Raw genomic sequence first — 18,527 nt, forward strand, 5'->3', positions numbered from 1 at the left:
GTAGATGTTCGAGTGCACTCACTGTTGCAGTCATTACATTAGGGTTATCTACTTGCAGGTAGCCCTCAATCGGCCTGATTATCAAAGTCTTAAGCACTACGTCGGTTGCTGTCTCATCTTCCATGACGTCAGGTAGTCAAGGGTATAAAGCATGCAGCCGATGCCATTACATCAGTTTTTCTTGCCTAGAAATAGACCCAAATATAGATCTACTTCTTCCTGTGGAAGAAAAGTCCTTTGAACTGACGTATCCATCTGACACCGAAGGAACACAACCCAGTGTGAAGGAGTCAAAAAAGACTTTCAAATGTTCCCTTGGAATCCCAGCTTGTGGAAGATCTTTCACCTAAGTGACACATTCTTGAAACTTACCTGCAATATCCCATGACTGGAACTAGTCAATTTGTGAACATTCTTGTTGTAGTGGATGGTCCAAAGGGTAAAGCACAGAAGTCCTGATGAAAAGGAACATAACGATTAGCATCTTTTAAATGTGGTGTAACCAGGAAACTTGAATGAAGAACAACAGATTGTGATGTGACATCATTTAGAAGTTAGGCACTATCACAATCAGGTTTAAGAAGAAAGATCCAAAATTGATCTCCAAGCATCTTCTTTCTCTGGCACTAAAAACATCCTTGAACAAAAAACTTTCCCAACAAGAAAATTGGTTCTATCACTCCCTGGAACAGCATGTAATGAAGAACAGGTGGAAATAAAATAGTCTGGTCTGGAGGATGAGGAATAAACCCTTGGCATAGAGGAATATTCTTGCACTGCCATCTCTAACTTTGAGTAATGATCCCCAGAATCCATCTACCCGAAAAAAGAAGTTATGTACTCACCATAGCGTTCCATGTAAGTAGTTCTACTTCATTTGTCTTCAACCTGTGGGTCATCGGATCCGACACGGACGCATTTTCCAGCTATGACTTCGAGCTCCATGTTCCTCCCCTTACCCATAATGCATCTGTCTCCCTTCTCCCTTCAGATCGAGTTTGCTGCCTATCAGGTGCAGATATCTGACCTAACCTAACACCTTATCCTCCAACACAAAACATCACGAATGAACTTTAGCCCTGACAGAACCAAAGATCCCACTAAAAAGTGTTCAGAACAAAGAAAGTGCAGTTGTGTACACTTACCATAAATGTAGATGTTCGAGTGCACTCACTGTTGCAGTCATTACATTAGGGTTATCTACTTGCAGGTAGCCCTCAATCGGCCTGATTATCAAAGTCTTAAGCACATCGGTTGCTGTCTCATCTTCCATGACGTCAGGTAGTCAAGGGTATAAAGCATGCAGCCGATGCCATTACATCAGTTTTTCTTGCCAAAGATGTCAGGTGCCCCCATAATGGGAAGCAATTAAATACAAGGTTACACCTCCAACAAAAGGCAAATACACCAGAAAGCTTAATTATAGTAAACAAAAAGAGAGGTATAGCCAAAAGAAGTCAGGGGGCTGGAGAGAGGGTAACCAGGACTGCAACAGTAAATACACTCGAACATCTACATTTAATGTAAGTGTACACAACTGTACTATGTTCTTTGTGTTTCACTGTTGCAGGCATTACATTTGGGTATAGTCCCAAAGCTAAGGAAGAGAGGAGGAAGTTATTGAGCATTAGGACTAGCTATTAGGCCCTGCAAGACTGCAGTGGCAAAACCAGCTCTGGATTTAGAAAAAAATTGGCAAGTGGTAATGCTTGGTGAAGGTATGTACAAAACTCCAGGTAGCAGCTTCTAGGATGTCCGTGGTAGGAACACCTCTGAGAAAGGCTGTAGATGCAGCCCTGGTGGAATGGGGTCTTATCCCCTGTGGGGTAGGTTTTCCATGGTGCTTATAGCAGAAAAGAATGCAATGGCCTATCCACTTAGAAATGGTTTGCTTTGAAATGGCCTTCCCCTCTGCCCCTGCAGCAAAGGCAACTAGCAGCTGTTCAGATTTCCTGAGAGGTTTGCTCCTGTCCAAGTAAAATCTAAGTTGTCTGTGCACGTCCAAAGAGTGCAGTATTCATGCCCCTTTGTTCTGTGGATTAGAAAAGAAGGTTGCAAATGAATGGACTGTATAAGGGCCACACTGGATACCACACCTTGGGCATAAAGGAAGGACTGGTTCTGAGGGACACCCTCTCCACATAAAACATGATGAAAGGCTCCACTGCCATGAGGGCCTGTAATTCAGACACCCTTCTTGCTGAAGTGATGGCTAGAAGGAAGGCCGTTTTCCAAGTAAGGAATTTCAACTCCGCAGTTGCAGCTGGCTCAAAAGGAGGTAGAGTGAGCTTTCCAATACAAAGTTAAGGTCCCAGGCAGGAGTAGGAGCTCTCCTGGGTGGTGTTAAATATTTGGCCCCTCTGAGGAATTGTTTCAGTACGGGGTGAGAGAAGAGGGGTGGGCTCAGTATTATAATGCGCTGAAATGGCGGAGGCATGAATTTTAATGGAAGAGAAGGAAAGGCCCTTGTGAACCATCTCTGTTAAGTATTGAAGAATATGCAGTAAGCTGGGCACTGTTGTGCCCATCCCCTGAGTCTGGCTCCAGGAACAGAAACTTTTCAGCATAGGATTTTCTAGTACTAGGCCTCCTTGCCTCCAGAATGATATCCAGCACTTGTTTGCAGAGGGACGGTGTAGGAGAAATCAGGTAATTAGCCAGGCTGCCAGGTTCAGGGTTAGAAGCTGGGGGCATGGCCCTCCTGCTGGGACAGTAGGAAAGGAGTCTGAGGCAGGTGCCATGGTTCCAGTAGTGACATATTGCACAAGAGGGGGTACCAGTGTTGGCGTGGCCAGTCTGGTGAAATGAGTATTGTCCTTGGTTTCTACTGTTTGATCTTTAGTAAAACTTTTGAGAGGAGAGGCAGAGGGGGAAAGGCATAAACTGAGAGGCTTTCCCAGGTAAAGGACAGGGCATCCACTTTCCAAGCTTGCCTGTGGGGAGTCCTTGTGCAGAATTTGTCCAATTGGTAGTTCTGAGGGGAGACAAACATGTCTATCTCTGGGCTCCCCCCATTTGTTTCTCAGAATGTTGAATATCTTTGGTTCCAGTTTCCACTCGTGTGGGTCCATGAGATTTCAGCTTAGGTCTTCTGCCAGTGTATTTAGCTAGCATGGCAGGAATTGAGCTTGTAGGTGCACTTGGTAGCTCAAGGCTGTGTTCCACAGAGCCATGGCTAGTCTGCGGAGGGGGTATGAGTGGGTTCCCCCCTGTTTGTTTATGTACAACATAACAGTGGTGCTGCCCGTCGTTACAAATAATTATACTGGAAGAATGTGGTCCTTGAAGGCTGTCAGAGAATTCTGTACAGCTAACATTTCTTTTTGATTGATATGCAGGTGCATTTGACTCTGGTTCCATTTGCCCTGAATGCACTGCCCTGCCAAGTGAGCCCCCCCCAAGCATAGTCTGATGCGTTTGTTGTTAGGGTTTGGGCGGCAGGGGGTAGAGTGAATGGCAGTCCCTTGTTGTGGTGGCAGGCCTCTGTCCACCAAAGGAACTCTGTCTTTATACAAGGAGTGATGGGAATCATTGATTCCAGGTCCTGAGAATGTTGACACCATAGGCTTTTTAGACACCACTGTAGTTTCCTCATATGCAGTCTTGCATATGGAATTAGTAGAATGCAAGATGCCATGAACCCCAGAGCATGCAGTATTTTCCTTCCAGATAGCTGGGTCTTTGTGGCCAGTAGTTTGAAGTAAGCTGTCAAATAAACTTGTTTATCTGGCATGATATAGGCCATCTGGGAAGTTGTATTCAAGCTTGCTCCCAGGAAAACAATTTGTTGGCAGGGTACTAGGTGAGATTTCTTTTCGTTTATTGTGTACCCCAGTGACGTTAGCAGTTTCTTTACAAATGCCAGATGATTTAATAGTATGTCCTGGCTTTCTGCCCGAATTAAACAATCGTCCAGGTATGGGTATATTTGAATATTTCTTTGCCTGCAGAATGCAATGAATTGAGCTAGGCACTTTGGCTTATCTACTGCACCCAGGGTATTCACAAAGGGCAGTGCAGAGAACTGACAGTGCATGCAGCCTGCTCTGAAGCGTAGGTATTTTCTGCAAGATTCCCTTATTGGGATGTGCAGGTAAGCTTCCTTTAAATCCAGTGTTGCCAACCAGGAATTTTTGCCTAGCATGGGAAGCAGCTGAAGAGTTAGCATTTTGAATTCTGGGATTACCAAAAAGGTGTTTAGGATAGACAGGTCCAGGATAGGACACCAGGAATTGTCTTTTCTGGGTACCAGGAAAAAAGTCTTGAGTAAAAACCCTGTCCCCATTCCTCTTCTGGAACAGGTTGAATAGCCCTGACACTTAGAAGATTGAGAACCTGCTGTTGAGCTTCTGCCCACTGATTTGGGGGTAGGTCTGGCCAACCTTTTGGGGTTGGTAAGGAGTGGAAGTGGAATCTGTATCCCTGGGAAACTATATTTAGAACCCATTTGTCTTGGGTAATGAGTTCCAGTTTTTTGCATGCAGGGAGATCTTTCACCCTAAAGGAACAGCCAGTTCATTAGGGCTTGAAAGGTTTAAGGTTAAGTCATTGTGACAGTTTAGTATAGGGGGGTGTCTTACCACTTCCAGCTTTGGAAGCGGGAGCCCCCTACAGCTTAGGCCTGTGAGTACCTTGAGACTGAAGCCTGGGTGGTCTGCTGGTCCTGGGTTTGGACTGAGAAAGCTTGGAAGAGACAGGAAAGTACCAATTCTTAGAAGGCCAGTGCCTACTAAATCTGGGAGGCTGTACTTGCATGAAATCTTTAACAGTTTGCATAGATTTAGCTTTTTCCTCCATCTTTTTAAGTACTACTACTGCTTTGTTGCCAAACAGGCGGTCTTGGTTTAAGGGAGTATCCAGTAATTTAGCTTTAACATGATCTGGCAAAGTTTGCTCCTTAAGCCAAGCATGCCTTCTAAGTACAGACCCAGTGACAGCAGCCCTGCAAGATGTCTCTAAGGAATCAAAAAGTACAGTTGTGTACACTTACCATAAATGTACATGTTCGAGTGTATTCATTGTTGCAGTCATTACATTTGGGTTATCTGCTTGCAGGTAGCCCTCAGTCAGCCTGATTAACAAAGTCTTGGGTCCTGCGTCAGTTGCTGTCCCTTCTTCCATGACGTCAGGTCGTCAGAGGTATAAAACATGTAGCCGATGCCATTACATCAGTTTTTCTTGCCCCAGATGTCAGGTGCTCCCCTAATGGGGAGCAATTAAAAGTACAATTATATACCTCCAACAAAAAAGCAAATACACCAAAAAGGCTTTTAAGCATAGTAAAGGAAATTAGAGGTACAGCCAAAAGAAGTTAGGGGGCTGGAGGGAGGGTAACCAGGACTGCAACAGTGAATACACTCGAACATCTACATTAGGATAAGTGTACACAACTGTACTATGTTCTTCGTGTTTCACTGTTGCAGTCATTACATTTGGGTAGATTCCCGAAGCTATGGTTGGGAGGAGAAATTTAGATAGCATTAGGACCAGCTATAAGACCCCTGCAAGACTGCAGTGGCAAAGCCAGCTCTGGATTTAGAGAAAACTGACAAATGATAATGCTTGGTGAAAGTATGCACAGAACTCCAGGTAGCAGCTTCTAGGATGTCCCTGGTAGTGACACCTTTGAGAAAGGCTGTAGAGGTAGATGCAGCCCTAGTGGAGTGAGGTCTGATCTCCTGGGGGATAGGTTTTCCATGGTGCTTATAGCAGAAATTTATGCAAAGGCCTATCCATTTAGAAAGGGTTTGCTTTGAAATAGCCTTCCCCTCTGCCCCTGCAGCAAATGCCACCAGCAGCTGTTCAGATTTCCCTTTGAGGTTTAGTCCTGTCCAAGTAGAATTTAAGTTGCCTGTGCACATCTAAGGTATGCAGCATCTGTTCCCCTTTGTTCTGTGGGTTGGGAAAGAAGGTTGGCAAATGAATAGACTAATTAAGAGCCACACTGGACACCACCTTGAGCATGAAGGATAAATTGGTTCTGAGGGACACAATGTCCACAAGAAAGATGATGAAAGGCTCTACTGCCATAATGGTTTGTAATTCAGATACCCGTCTAGCTGAATTGACTGCTAAAAGGAAAGCTGTTTTCCAAGAAAGAAATTTTAAGTCTGCAGTAGCAGCTGGCTCGAAAGGAGGTAGAGAGTTTCTCCAAAGCAAAGTTAAGGTCCCAGGCTGTGGTTGGAGCTCTCCTGGGTGTTCTCAAATTTCTGGCCCCTCTGAGTAACTGCTTGAGCAGTGGATAAGAGAAGAGGGGAGGTTCTGTGTTATAATGAGCTGAAATGGCTGAGGCGTGGATTTTAATGGAGGAAAAAGACTGGCCCCTTGTGAAGCATCTCAGTTAAGCATTGTAAAATCTTAGGTAAATTGGGCGCTGCTGTACTCATCCCTTGAGACTGGTTACAGGCACAGAATCTTTTCTATTTTTCAGCAGAAGATTTTCTAGTACTAGGCCTTCTTGCCTCTAAAATGATATCCATCACAGGTTTACTGAGGGATGGTAGAGAAGAGATTATAGCAATAACCGATGGGTGTGTAATGCTAATTACCGGTTGGCGTGGTTTGGTCCCGAGGGCGAGCCGAGGGACCAAACAAAGCGAAGCGTGGGTAAATTTAGCATTACCCACACCCAAAAGTGGGTTATTGCTATTATACCATGACATTATTTAAGAAAAGAAACTATTACTTTTCTTAAATAATGGCATAGTATAATGCCTGTTTACTGCCCTTCCGCAGATGTCTGGCATCCGCGTAGTTCTGATGTACTGCGCCTGCGCAGTACATCAGAGTTGGCAAAGCAACGGAGAAAGCAAGATCTCTGTTGCTTTTTTTTTAGTTTAACATAGCGAGACAGTTTTAAAATAAGCAACGGACATCTCCGTTGCTTATTTTAAAACTGTCTCGCCATGTTAAACTCATTTAACATAGCGAACATGAAAAAGCAACGGAGATCTTGCTTTCTCCGTTGTTTTGTAAAATTGTACCGCTATGTTAAATGGGTTTAATATGAGACAGCTTAAAATAAGCAACGGAGCTCCGCTGTTTTTAAAGCTGTCTCGCTATGTTAAACCCATTTAACATAGCGAGACAGTGTTTTAAAAAATCGAGTTATACTAATGGAAAAAAGTCCGGGCGACCGGACCTTTTTTCCATTAGTATAACTCGATTTACAATGGGCACGCTGGCCAATCAGCGTGCACGTTTTGGGGGGATCATGGTATAATATGTAATAAGCCAGGCTGCAAGGTTCAGTGTTAAAAGCTGAGGGTGCAGAATCTGACTCTCCTGCTGAGACAACAGGGAAGGAGTATGACGCAGGTGTCATGGGGATAACCATGAGACACTGCGCAGGAGGGGGGGGTACCAGTGTTGGCGTGGCCAGTCTGGAACAATCAAAATCATCCTTGGTTTGTCCTGTTTGATTTTTAGTAGTACTTTGGAAAGCAGAGGCAGAGGGGGAAGGCATAGACTGATAGGTTTTTCCAGCTGAAGGACACAGCATCCACTTTCCAGGCATGCTTGTGGGGAGTCCTTGTGCAAAATTTGTCCAACTGGTAGTTCTGGGGAGAGGCAAACAGGTCTATATCTGGGCTCCCCCATTTGCCTGACAACATGTTGAAAATCCTTGGTTCCAGTTTCCAATAATGTGGGTCCATGAGGTTTCTGCTTAGTCCGTCTGCCCGTGTATTTAATTTTCCTGGCAGGAATTGAGCTTGTAGGTGCACTTGGTAGCTCAAGGCTGTGTTACACAATGCTATGGCTAGTCTGCAGAGGGGGTAAGAATGTGTACCCCCCCTGCTTGTTTATGTACCACATAACAGTGGTGCTGTCCGTCTTTACCATAAGTTGTCCTGGAAGAATGTGTTCCTTGAAGGCTGGCAGAGCATTCTGTACAGCTAACATTTCTTTTTGATTGATATGCAGGTGCATTTGACTTGGGTTCCATTTGCCGTGAATGCACTTCCCTGCCAGATGAGCCCCCCATACATAGTCTGATGTGTCTGTTGTTAGGTTTTGGGCGGCAGGGGGTGGTGTGAGAGGTAGTCCCTTGTTTTGATGGCAAGCCTCTGCCCACCAAAGGAATTCTAGGCGTAGGCAAGGTATGATAGGAATCATTGCTTCTAGATCCTGAGAATGTTGACACCATAGGCTTTTTAGATATCTCTGTAGTTTCCTCATATGCAGACTTGCATATGGAATTAGAAGAATGCAGGAGGCCATGAACCCCAAGGCTTGCAGTATTCATCTTGCAGACAAGCAGGGTTTTTGTGGCCACTTGTTTGAAGTAGGTTGTCAAATGAATTTGTTTCTCTGGCGTGAGGTAAACCATGTGGGAAGTTGTATTCAAGCTTGCTCCCAGGAATATAATTTGTTGACAGGGTACCAGGTGTGATTTCTTTTCGTTTATGGTGTACCCCAGACAAGTTAGAACCCTTTGTACAAAGGCCCGATGATTCAAAAGTATGTCCTTGCTTTCTGCCTGAATTAGACAATCTTCCAGGTATGGGTATATTTGAATATTTCTTTGCCTGCAATGACTGGAGCTAGACACTTTGTGAATACCCTGGGCCCAGTAGACAAGCCAAAGGGCAGTGCAGAGAACTGCATGTAGCCTGCTTTGAAGCGTATGTATCTTTTGCAAGACTCTCTGTTAGGGATGTGCAGGTATGCTTCTTTTAAGTCTAGTGTTGCCAACCATGCATCCTTGCCTAGCACAGGAAGCAGCTGAAGAGTTAGCATTTGAACTTTGGAATCACCAGAAAGGTGTTTAGAATAGAAAGGTCCAGGACAGGACGCCATGTATTGCCTTTTCTGGGTACCAGGAAAAGTCTCAAACAAAAACCTTGTCCCTTTTCCTCTTCTGGTACCAACTGAATAGCCCCCATATTTAAGAGAGAAAACCTGATTTTGGGCCTCTGCCCACTGATTTGGGGGTAGATCTGGCCACCCACTTGGTGTTGTTAATGTGTGGAAATGAAATCTGTATCCTTGGGACACTATATTTAAAACCCATTTGTCCTGGGTAATGAGTTCCCAGTTTTTGGCCTGCAAACCAATCTTTCCACCTAAAGGAGCATTCAGTTGGGAAGTGCTTGGGAGTCTTAAAAGCAAGTCATTGAGACGGTTTTCCACAGGGGGGAGTCTTGCTGCTCCCAGGTTTAGGTGCGGAAACCCCCCACTGCCTAGTCTTGTGTGTCCCTTGGGACTGAAACCTGGGGTTTCTGCTGTACCTGGGTTTGGCTTGAGAAGACCTGGAAGAGGCTGAAAAGGACCAATTTTAAGAGGGCCAGTGCCTACTAAATCTAGGAGGCTGAACTTGTAAGAAATATTTAACAGTCTGCATAGATTTAGCTTCATCTTCCATCTTTTTAAGAACTTCCTCAGCCTTGTTGCCAAACAGGCGGTCCTGATTTAAGGAAGTATCCAACAATTTAGCTTTAACATGATCATGCAAGGATTGCTCCTTAAGCCAAGCATGCCTTCTGAGCACAGATCCAGTAACAGCAGCCCTGCAAGAGGCCTCTAAATAAATCAAATCCACAATGCAAAGTATGTTTTCCAACCTGTTCAGCAGAATGCATTAAATCCTGTGATTCTTTATTTTCAGCGCAGTCAGGAATAAACATAATTTTCTGTTTAAGCAATCCAGTAACATGTTGTTGATACGTTTAACATATGAAACTGGCAGTTTAACGCCCTAATGGCCAAGGTTGCAGAAGTGTAAACTTTCTTACCCCATCTATCCAGTGCCCTGGAGTCTCTATCTGAGGGGGTAGGATTTTTAGTTATAGTCTTAATGCCTTTGGGTCCCTGTGAAAGAGTCTTTGGATCCGCAATAGGATTTTTAAAAAGGAACTTGTGAGACTCAGGAACCCTGTAATATCGGTCAGGTTTACTGGGAGCAGGAGGTAAAGAATTAGGGGCAAAACTAGATTCTGAGAAAGCATCAACAATGTCTAGTACAGGAGGTATAGCTAAAGGCCTATGCTGAGGCGGGAGTAAGAAATCCCTAAGCCTCTTTTTTGAATCAGAAAAAATCCTGGTTTTCCCAGTGGAAATGCTCCTGTAGAGTATGTAAGGTTTCACCAAAAGAAAATCCTCTGGAGGGGAAGCAGAGGAAATAGAGTCCTCTGCATCAGAATCCTCATAAGTAGATAAGGGCAAATCCAGATTGTCAGAAGAATCTGAAAAATCAGAATCCTGTTCAGAAGATTCATAAATAACTTCAGTCCTAGGTCTCTTAGAAGGGGGAGGTTGGCTTCCCCTGATTAGAGTGATAAGATCTTCAGCCATTCTGATCATTTGTTTTTTTAGGCATGGAGGCCTGAGCATGCGGCCTGGGTGTCAGTTTCTTAGGCATGGTTCAAGATTTTGGCCTAAATGAAGGAGGCGTCGGTTTAATATGCAAATCCGTACGCCTGAATACAACCCCAGAAGCCGGTGCCTGCACAGCAGCTCTGGACCCATCCAAGGCAGAGACATCCACAGGTTCCACAGCTGAAGCATTTCGCGGCATACCGGACTCCGAATGGGTCTCAGTAGAGGTCTGCGAGTCAGAAGTAGTGGGTATCAGGGGCTGCGAAAGCGCCTCACTGAGTACCAGCGAACTGGCGACTGGCTTAGGAGAAACGTTGTCGGTTGCTTCGGACCTCGGCAGCCTGTCTCTGTCTTTATCTTTGCATTTTTTCAGAATCCGGTAGTCGGAAGGTTAACAGACGACATTTCTGGATAATTAAACCGAGAAACAAAATATTTAGAAGCAAAAATATACTGACGACAGATAGTGTGCTGTTTAAACACAGCACAAAACTGACAGCAAGGTACGTTGTGGTCAGGGCCTAGGCAAGGAATACAGTACAAATGAAAATCTTTGTGAGGTATTTGCTTTCCACAAGTAAAGCAATTATTAACTTTTACTGACATCGGTAAGGAGCAAGAAAAAGTTTCCCCAACGGGGTACTTAGCTTTAGTTGAAGACTTCGGTTCTGAAACTCAAAAACAAAAATTTCAAGAGTCAGCCAACAGGCACTTAAACTGCTTCTGCTTCAGGCACCGCACGGCAATGTAATGGCATTGGCTGCATGCTTTATACCCCTGACTACCTGCCGTCATGGAAGAAGAGACAGCAACTGACGCAGGACCCAAGACTTTGATAATCAGGCCGGCTGAGGGCTATCTGCAAGCAGATAACCCAAATGTAATGACTGCAACAGTGAAACACGAAGAACATCCACAGAAGCGGGCATCAGGGGCTGCGAAAGTACCTCACTGAGGACCGGTGAACTGACTAGCTTAGCGGAAGTGTCGTCAGCAGATTTGGACCTGTGCGGTCTGCCTCTGTCTTTATCCTTATGTTTTTTAGGAAGATTGGTACCCGAATGGCTTACTGAAGCCATATCGGAATTCGAGGATTGAGAGCAAAAATATCTAGCTACAATAAGGGCCCGATGACGTACAGTTCTGGCATTGAACAAAGCACAAAAGCAACAGTGGGGGACATCGTGGTCTGGGCCTAAACAGGTAACACAGTAAGAATGGAAGTCTCGGTGTGGTAATTGCTTTCCACAGGCGAGACAATTGTTAACTTTTTCTGACATCGATTAGAGCAAGAAAAAAGGATCCCAATGGGGGTACTTAGCTTTAGAGGACTTCAACTTCAATTCGGAACGAAAAAGAATGGCACTCGTGCGAACTGCTTCTGCTTCGGGCTCCTCGGCAAGAAAGACTGATGTAATGGCGTTGGCTGACTGATTTTATACCACCGACTACCTGATGTCAGTCCTGGAGCGACAGCAACCAACGCAGAAATACTAAGTCTCTGGTATTCGGGCTGAATGAGGGCTACCCGTGGCAGGATAATCCAAATGTGTTGACTGCAACAGTGAAACACGAAGAACATCCAGGATATTATAACCCCTTGTGGGTGTGCCAACCAGGGCATTGGAATTAACAAAGTCTAGGAACCTTTGGGCAAGTGAGTTAGAACAAGTATAATTTACCTAGTCAATGGATGGAACTAAAGTCACCCAAAACCAAGGTGTATGGCTGTATACTGACTGACTCAAGTAGATCCAAGTAGGCTGAGTGGACACCCTGATTCACGGAGGGGTCCTACAGCTGGGAATGACCTGAAGAGGGGTCTTGCCTACAGTCAACTGCCCCTGAAGTAATTCAAGGGAATTGTGCTGTTTAACCAATCTAGAGGTGCATTTATCTTTAATGAGTATTGCTACACCACCTCCTTTAGTTCTCATGCTTTCAAGTTTGTGGTCTGAACATGTGGAAGGAAATGTAACCTGATATAGCTGGGGTGCTCTCAGCAGCCTTAAACCAGGTCTCAGTGACTGCACAAATGTCAGCATCTTCCAAGATGAGGACTGCTTCCAGCGAGTGCGGTTTCTTGTTTACACTCCTAGAGTTTGGCAGCATAACCCTGAGGTTTTTTTAGAGGGTATTTTTACATCAAGAATTTTGTTCTTGTGACATTGCCTAAAAAAGGTACTATGGGCTGGCAAGAGCCTTAGCCGGTAACTGAAATCCCATTGGTGACAGATGCAGACCATCTCTGGCAAAGCATCGAGGTCTGTCGACCATGTTGTCCCACGCTGACAGATACTGGATCCCCTTTGAATGACACCTGAAACTAAGCCAATTGTTGAAGTCAATCATTTTTTGTTTGTACTGAGGTATCATCCTAGGCAAAGGTAAAATGCTGCTTAAGACTAGGGACATACCTCCAGAGACACAATCAGAAAGCTCATTCATGTCCCCCTTCATATAGTCCAGTAAGGTATGTCTCAAGTCGTTCACACCAACATGGACTATGACTTATTTATTTATTTATTTATTTTACATTTGTTAACCGGGAGAGTCCGACTGGATACATGTCCATTTTCAGCGGAGGCCCGGGGAGAAAAGCTCCAGGTACATAACAGACATATGAACATTGTTAATGCAAAAAAAGGAAGATAGTTGAGTTCTAAATACAATATAAAGATACATCACATCTTGGGAAAAAAAAAACAATAGCATATAAAAAAAAAACATAGGTCAGTTACAAAGGCGAGGCGCCTTGTTAAAAAGCGGTTAAGGATAGTGAGGTAAGAGAAGGGTAAATGATAGTGGTTAATCAGGTTTGGAACAGGGACATTGCCAGAGAGTATTGAGATGGGGTTTAAGCTTTTTTTTGAATTGTAGGAGTGAGGGTTCTGAGGTGAGCATGGTCGGTAGGGAGTTCCACAATTTTACCTACAAAGTTTGAGAATAGAGAATCCCCAGCAGAATTATTGGCTTTGGTAGTTTGAGCTAAGATCTTATTGGAAGAGCGTAAAGATTGCAGGTTAATATAGGGGTGAATGATGTTTTTCAGAGATGGTGTTTTCTCTGGGTGATAAAGTATCTGGTGAGCCGTTTTGAGTTGGTTGAAATGGAGTTGGCTGGAAAACTCTAACCACCCTAGCTGCTTCAAGTTAGTGCAGTGGTGCGTTCTAAAGGTGGAATTTGTGGCAAATCTAGCTATGTGATTGTAACAAGAAGCAAGTTTGTTAAGGGTTGTCTTGTTTAGGTTTGTAAAGAGGGGGGAGGCATAGAAAAGAGTTGATAGTAGGTGTGTGCTGGCAATTGTAATTTTAGCGTGAGGAGTGAGAAAGTGTTTTACTTTATAGAGAGAGCCAAGCTTTTATTGACGGTTTTGATGGTAAGATTGAAATGGGTGTCAAATTTAAGGGAGTTATCAATGGTAACACCTAATAGCTTTGTGTGAGCTTCTGGTGATATAGTGACTCCATTGGAGGATGTAATAGAGAAGGTGGGGGGAAGAGTCTTATTAGTGGGTGAGAAAGTAAGTAGTTTTGTTTTGTTGGGGTTGAGAACTAGTTGTCGACTTGAGAACCATTTTTCTATTAGGCTGAAGGTGTCTTGGGTTGAAGCAGTGAGGTCTGCCAGGTTGGAGGCAGTGCTGATGATAGTCGAATCATCTGCATATTGAATGCATGTGGCATGGGAGGGTGATTGTGGGCAGGTCATTAACAAAGATGGTGAAGAGAAGAGGGCCAAGAATACATCCTTGGGGAACTCCAAGTGTAACAGGTAGGCATGTAGATAATTTGTCCTGCCATAGAACAGCCTGTTGCCTATTGGACAGGTAGGATTGGAACCATTTCAGCGTGGAATTGCTGAGTGATAGTTTTTTAATGTATGGAGGAGTTGAATGTGGTTCACCATATCAAAGGCCTTGGAGAGGTCTAAGAAAAGAGCAGATGATAGTTTATTATTGTTTCTGAAGTTATTGATGGTATTAGAAAAGGATAGTAGGGCTGATGTGGTACTGTGATTTGGCCTGAAGCCATGTTGGGAGTTGGCTAGAATTTTATTTTTGGTGAGGTGTTCCATCAGTTGTTTGTGGACACACTTTTCCATAATTTTGGCCAGGGGTGAGAGTATAGCTATAGGTCTGTAGTTGGTTAGCTCTAGTGAGCTACCACCTTTAAGGAGAGGAATAATGTGGGACATTTTCCATATGGAGGGGATGAAGGCTTCTGACAAGGTACGGTTTATGATTATGGAGACGGGATCGGAAATGGCCTCAGCTGCTTTTTGCAGAAACTCAGCTGGGAGAAGGTCAGCTGCTAGCTTAGTGGGTTTTAGTTTTTTAAGAAGAGACGTTATAAAGGATACGGGTACTGGATCGAAGGTAAATAGATGATCTGATGTAGTTGTAGTATTCTGCTGGCATGGGTAGTGGAGTGGGCTGGTTGTTTGTTTGAATTGTGTGGCCAGGGATTGTATAGTTTCTGTGAAGAAACTATTGAATGTTTTAGCAATGTTTACAGGGCACTGTTGTTTGCAAGTTGTTGGAGTGGGGGTGGTTGCCCGGCCTGGGTGCAGGAGCTTGTTTAAGCCTGCTCAGAATTTTTGTGGATTATTAAGGTGTTTGTGTTGGAGGTGGAGGAAGAAGTTTTCTTTATCATTTAAGATCATTCTTTTAGTTTCATTTCTAAGTTGCCGGAAGGTTTGGTGGGAGTGTGGGTCTTTAGAGGTACGCCATGTGACCCACATCTTGTTTCTAGATAGGATTTTGGATTTTGTTTCCTTAGAGAGCCATGGTGCGGTTTTGGTTTTAGTTCTAATGGACCGTATTGGAGCATGGGAATCTAGAATCTTGAGGAAGGTGGTGTTGAAGTAGATAACTGCCTTTTCAAGAGGAAGAGACTTGAGTATTGTCCAGTTGTGGGCTTTAAGTTCAGTTTGAAAAATGGAGGCGTTGAATTTATTATTGTTCCTGATTTTTTTATGGTTGTAAGAAGGGGGGGTGATTTTCTTGAATTTGATAACATAGGTGAGTAAGTGATCACTCATGTCCTCTGGGTGAGTACCTGCTGAGTACTGGTCAGGATCTTTATTAGTAAGGATCCAGTCCAGGATGCTGTCTTAGTTTTGGGGTTTACCTAGTCTGGTAGGAGTGGATATGAGCTGAGAAAAGCCATGTAGATTTATGTTGCTAGATGGGGAGCTAGATGAGAAGGAATTCCAATCGATGTTGAAGTCACCTAACACTATGGATTCCTGGGGGTGAGTTTGAGTTAACCAGTGGAGAAAGTCCTCTAAGGTTTTGTTATTATTGTTGCCTGGGGGGATGTAAATACATGCTATATTTATGCTTTTATGTTTGTTTGGTTGAAGTTTTACAAGTAGAATTTTGGCATTGTTTGTTAGGAGGGGTTGTGGAGAGGCAAGGGAGATTTGTAATGTATTTTTGTAGAGTATGGCTACACCGCCACCTTTACGAAGTTATTCGGTCTGCTCTTAGTATATCATACCCTGGTGGGATTATCTGTGTGTCTTTCGTACTTGGTTTAAGCCAGGTTTCTGTGAGACATAGTAGGTCTGGGGAACAAGTAGCTAAAAGGGCATGTAGGTTGTGAATCTTATTGTTTACACTTCTGATGTTTAGATGACAGGTCAGAAGAGAGTTAAAGGGTCTAGAGTTTAGATTGAGAAGTGGAGGGGAGGATAGGGTGGAATTACAATTGAGTGGAGGGGAAGGGCCAGGGTTGGGGTGGATATCACCATCTGTGGCTAGTCTGTGATTCAGAGTGGTAATGAATTTGAGGGCTTTGAGTACAAGTTTGTAGTAATGTTTATCATTTGGCCTAATATTGGTAGGTTTGATAATTACATAGCGTTCGAGTTCTAACAAGGTGGGTGAGTAGGGAGTTGAGTCATGGCCTCTGTTGTTAATTATGGGGGAGGGGTTGGTTTGGTAGCCTGGGTGGTGGAAGCCTATGTAAGACCAGGTTTCATATAGTGTAGCTAGGTAAGGGACAAGTAGGAGGGGAAAAAGAGTTAGTATGATAAGCTTCCTGGGTGGTGTCATATTCCGTTTGATCTTTTCTGCCTTACGCTGTGCAGGGGAAGACCTGGGAGGGATAGAGAGAGAGCTTGATTTCAGAGGCAGTCAGAAGCAGCTGTGTAGCTTAAACAACATTAGACTACCCGAGGAAACTCCTAAACTATGTTAGCAAAATCTTCACATATCTTTACATATAGCATAAATCATTATAACACATTAGCATTTTACTGCAACAGTGCCTTATGACTGAGAGTCAAAGAATGTTGAATGTTGAATATCCTGCTTCTCAAAAAATATACAGAAGGCTCTCAATTTTCACTCTAATGAACAGCTCTGCAAAGAGCTTGTCATACTAAAGTCTGGTTACCAAACACATTTAGCTATAGAGACACAACTTAGCTTTAAAGAAACAAGTAGCTACAATATTCATGCCATTCAATACTGCATTATGTAGCTATGTAGCAAAAAAGAGTTACATCAGTTACTATTAAATCACACAATTCAACTTAAATACATTTAACAGTCTATTAGGAACAATGAATAACAGCTTAATACATACCTCAGGAAGTAAAGGCCGGTAACAAGGTCCTACAGCACTAGGAATTTGAAATTAAAGGCACCAGACAAGGGTTATTTCAAACCTTTGTAACAGGGATAGAATGGGGGTGGGGGGTTTACACTAAGCCACTAGAGCCCAGGTTTCAAGATGTAACTCCTGAATAATTAACTTGCAGGTGAGTAATCTCATCTAAACAAACACCAGGTTCAATGCCTATGCTTTGGGAGCTTGTTTTTACAATTTTATAGCAGTTTGCCTTAGTTTTAGAGTGTGTTCTGTAGTTTAAGTGGAGTACATGCAAACAAGCTTGGATTTTTTGTTTGGGTAAGCCTAGGGAGATTTGTGCTAGTGCTGAGGACCCTTAAATAATACTTTACTTTAAAGTCTATACTATAATGACCTGATAATGACCTGTTTTGTTTTTACAGGTTGTGGGCAAAAGTAGAGTAGTCGCTCGAAAAGGGCGAAGTTCTTTTCTGCCTTAAGACCTGTTTTGTTTTTACAGGTTATGGGCAAAAGTAGAGTAGTCGCTCGAAAAGGGCGAAGTTCTTTTCTGCCTTACGCTGTGCAGGGGAAGACCTGTTTTGTTTTTACAGGTTGTGGGCAAAAGTAGAGTAGTCGCTCGAAAAGGGCGAAGTTCTTTTCTGCCTTACGCTGTGCAGGGAAGACCTGTTTTGTTTTACAGGTTGTGGGCAAAAGTAGAGTAGTCGCCGAAAAGGGCAAGTTCTTTTCTGCCTTACGCTGTGCAGGGGAAGACCTGTTTTGTTTTACAGGTTGTGGGCAAAAGTAGAGTAGTCGCAAAAGGGCGAAGTTCTTTTCTGCCTTACGCTGTGCAGGGGAAGACCTGTTTTGTTTTTACAGGTTGTGGGCAAAAGTAGAGTAGTCGCTCGAAAAGGGCGAAGTTCTTTTCTGCCTTACGCTGTGCAGGGGAAGACCTGTTTTGTTTTTACAAGTTGTGGGCAAAAGTAGAGTAGTCGCTCGAAAAGGGCGAAGTTCTTTTCTGCCTTACACTGTGCAGGAGAAGACCTGTTTTGTTTTTGACTTGAGTCATAACAGTGCCTGTTGTTGACAGACATGAGTGCACATGTGATCTTGCTTATTCTTGCACCTGACAGACAGCTGACCATGACTTTTTCCTTATCTAGCCTGGTGAGAAGGAAATCTGTGCGTCTCACAATTGAGTCTCCTGTAACAAAAATGTTTGTTTTTGTATTATGCCTTAAGGGCTTGACTGGTGAGACACTGGTGTGTGATATATTATGTGTACCATGTTCTGCAGAGGACGTATTGCATGAATAGTGCTTGTGTTTGAGTTTGGGAGGTCTCTGATGTTTATGTAAGCTTCTGGTAAGGACCTCCGCATATGTAGGTTTATGTACTGTTGGTTTGGTAGGTGCAGGAGGTGAGGTGTGCAAGCTGACGACCTGCTTAGTATCAGATGAACTGACTGGTGAGTGAGACAGCCTACATTCTAGGTTCTGGACATAGATGCATCTCTCACATAATGCATTTGTGCTGATTAGAAGTGTCAGAGGGAGAATAAAATCTACACAGTTCATTCAAATAAATTAATTTGCAGTAAAATCATGATCAGATGTTAAAAACACACATAACAGA

The 18,527-nt window shown here is 43.6% G+C and overlaps 1 protein-coding gene across 2 annotated transcripts in view; it reads right to left on the minus strand.

Moving 5' to 3' along the window:
- The window catches only part of KDM4A (lysine demethylase 4A), a 2,334,711-nt gene that overhangs the window by 1,869,047 nt on the left and 447,137 nt on the right, over positions 1–18,527 (minus strand). The gene's annotated exons all lie outside the window — the stretch shown is intronic.

Source organism: Protopterus annectens, chromosome 10.part0 (genome assembly GCF_019279795.1).
Source record: "Protopterus annectens isolate FY-2018-M chromosome 10.part0, PAN1.0, whole genome shotgun sequence".
Lineage (NCBI taxonomy): Eukaryota > Metazoa > Chordata > Ceratodontiformes > Protopteridae > Protopterus > Protopterus annectens.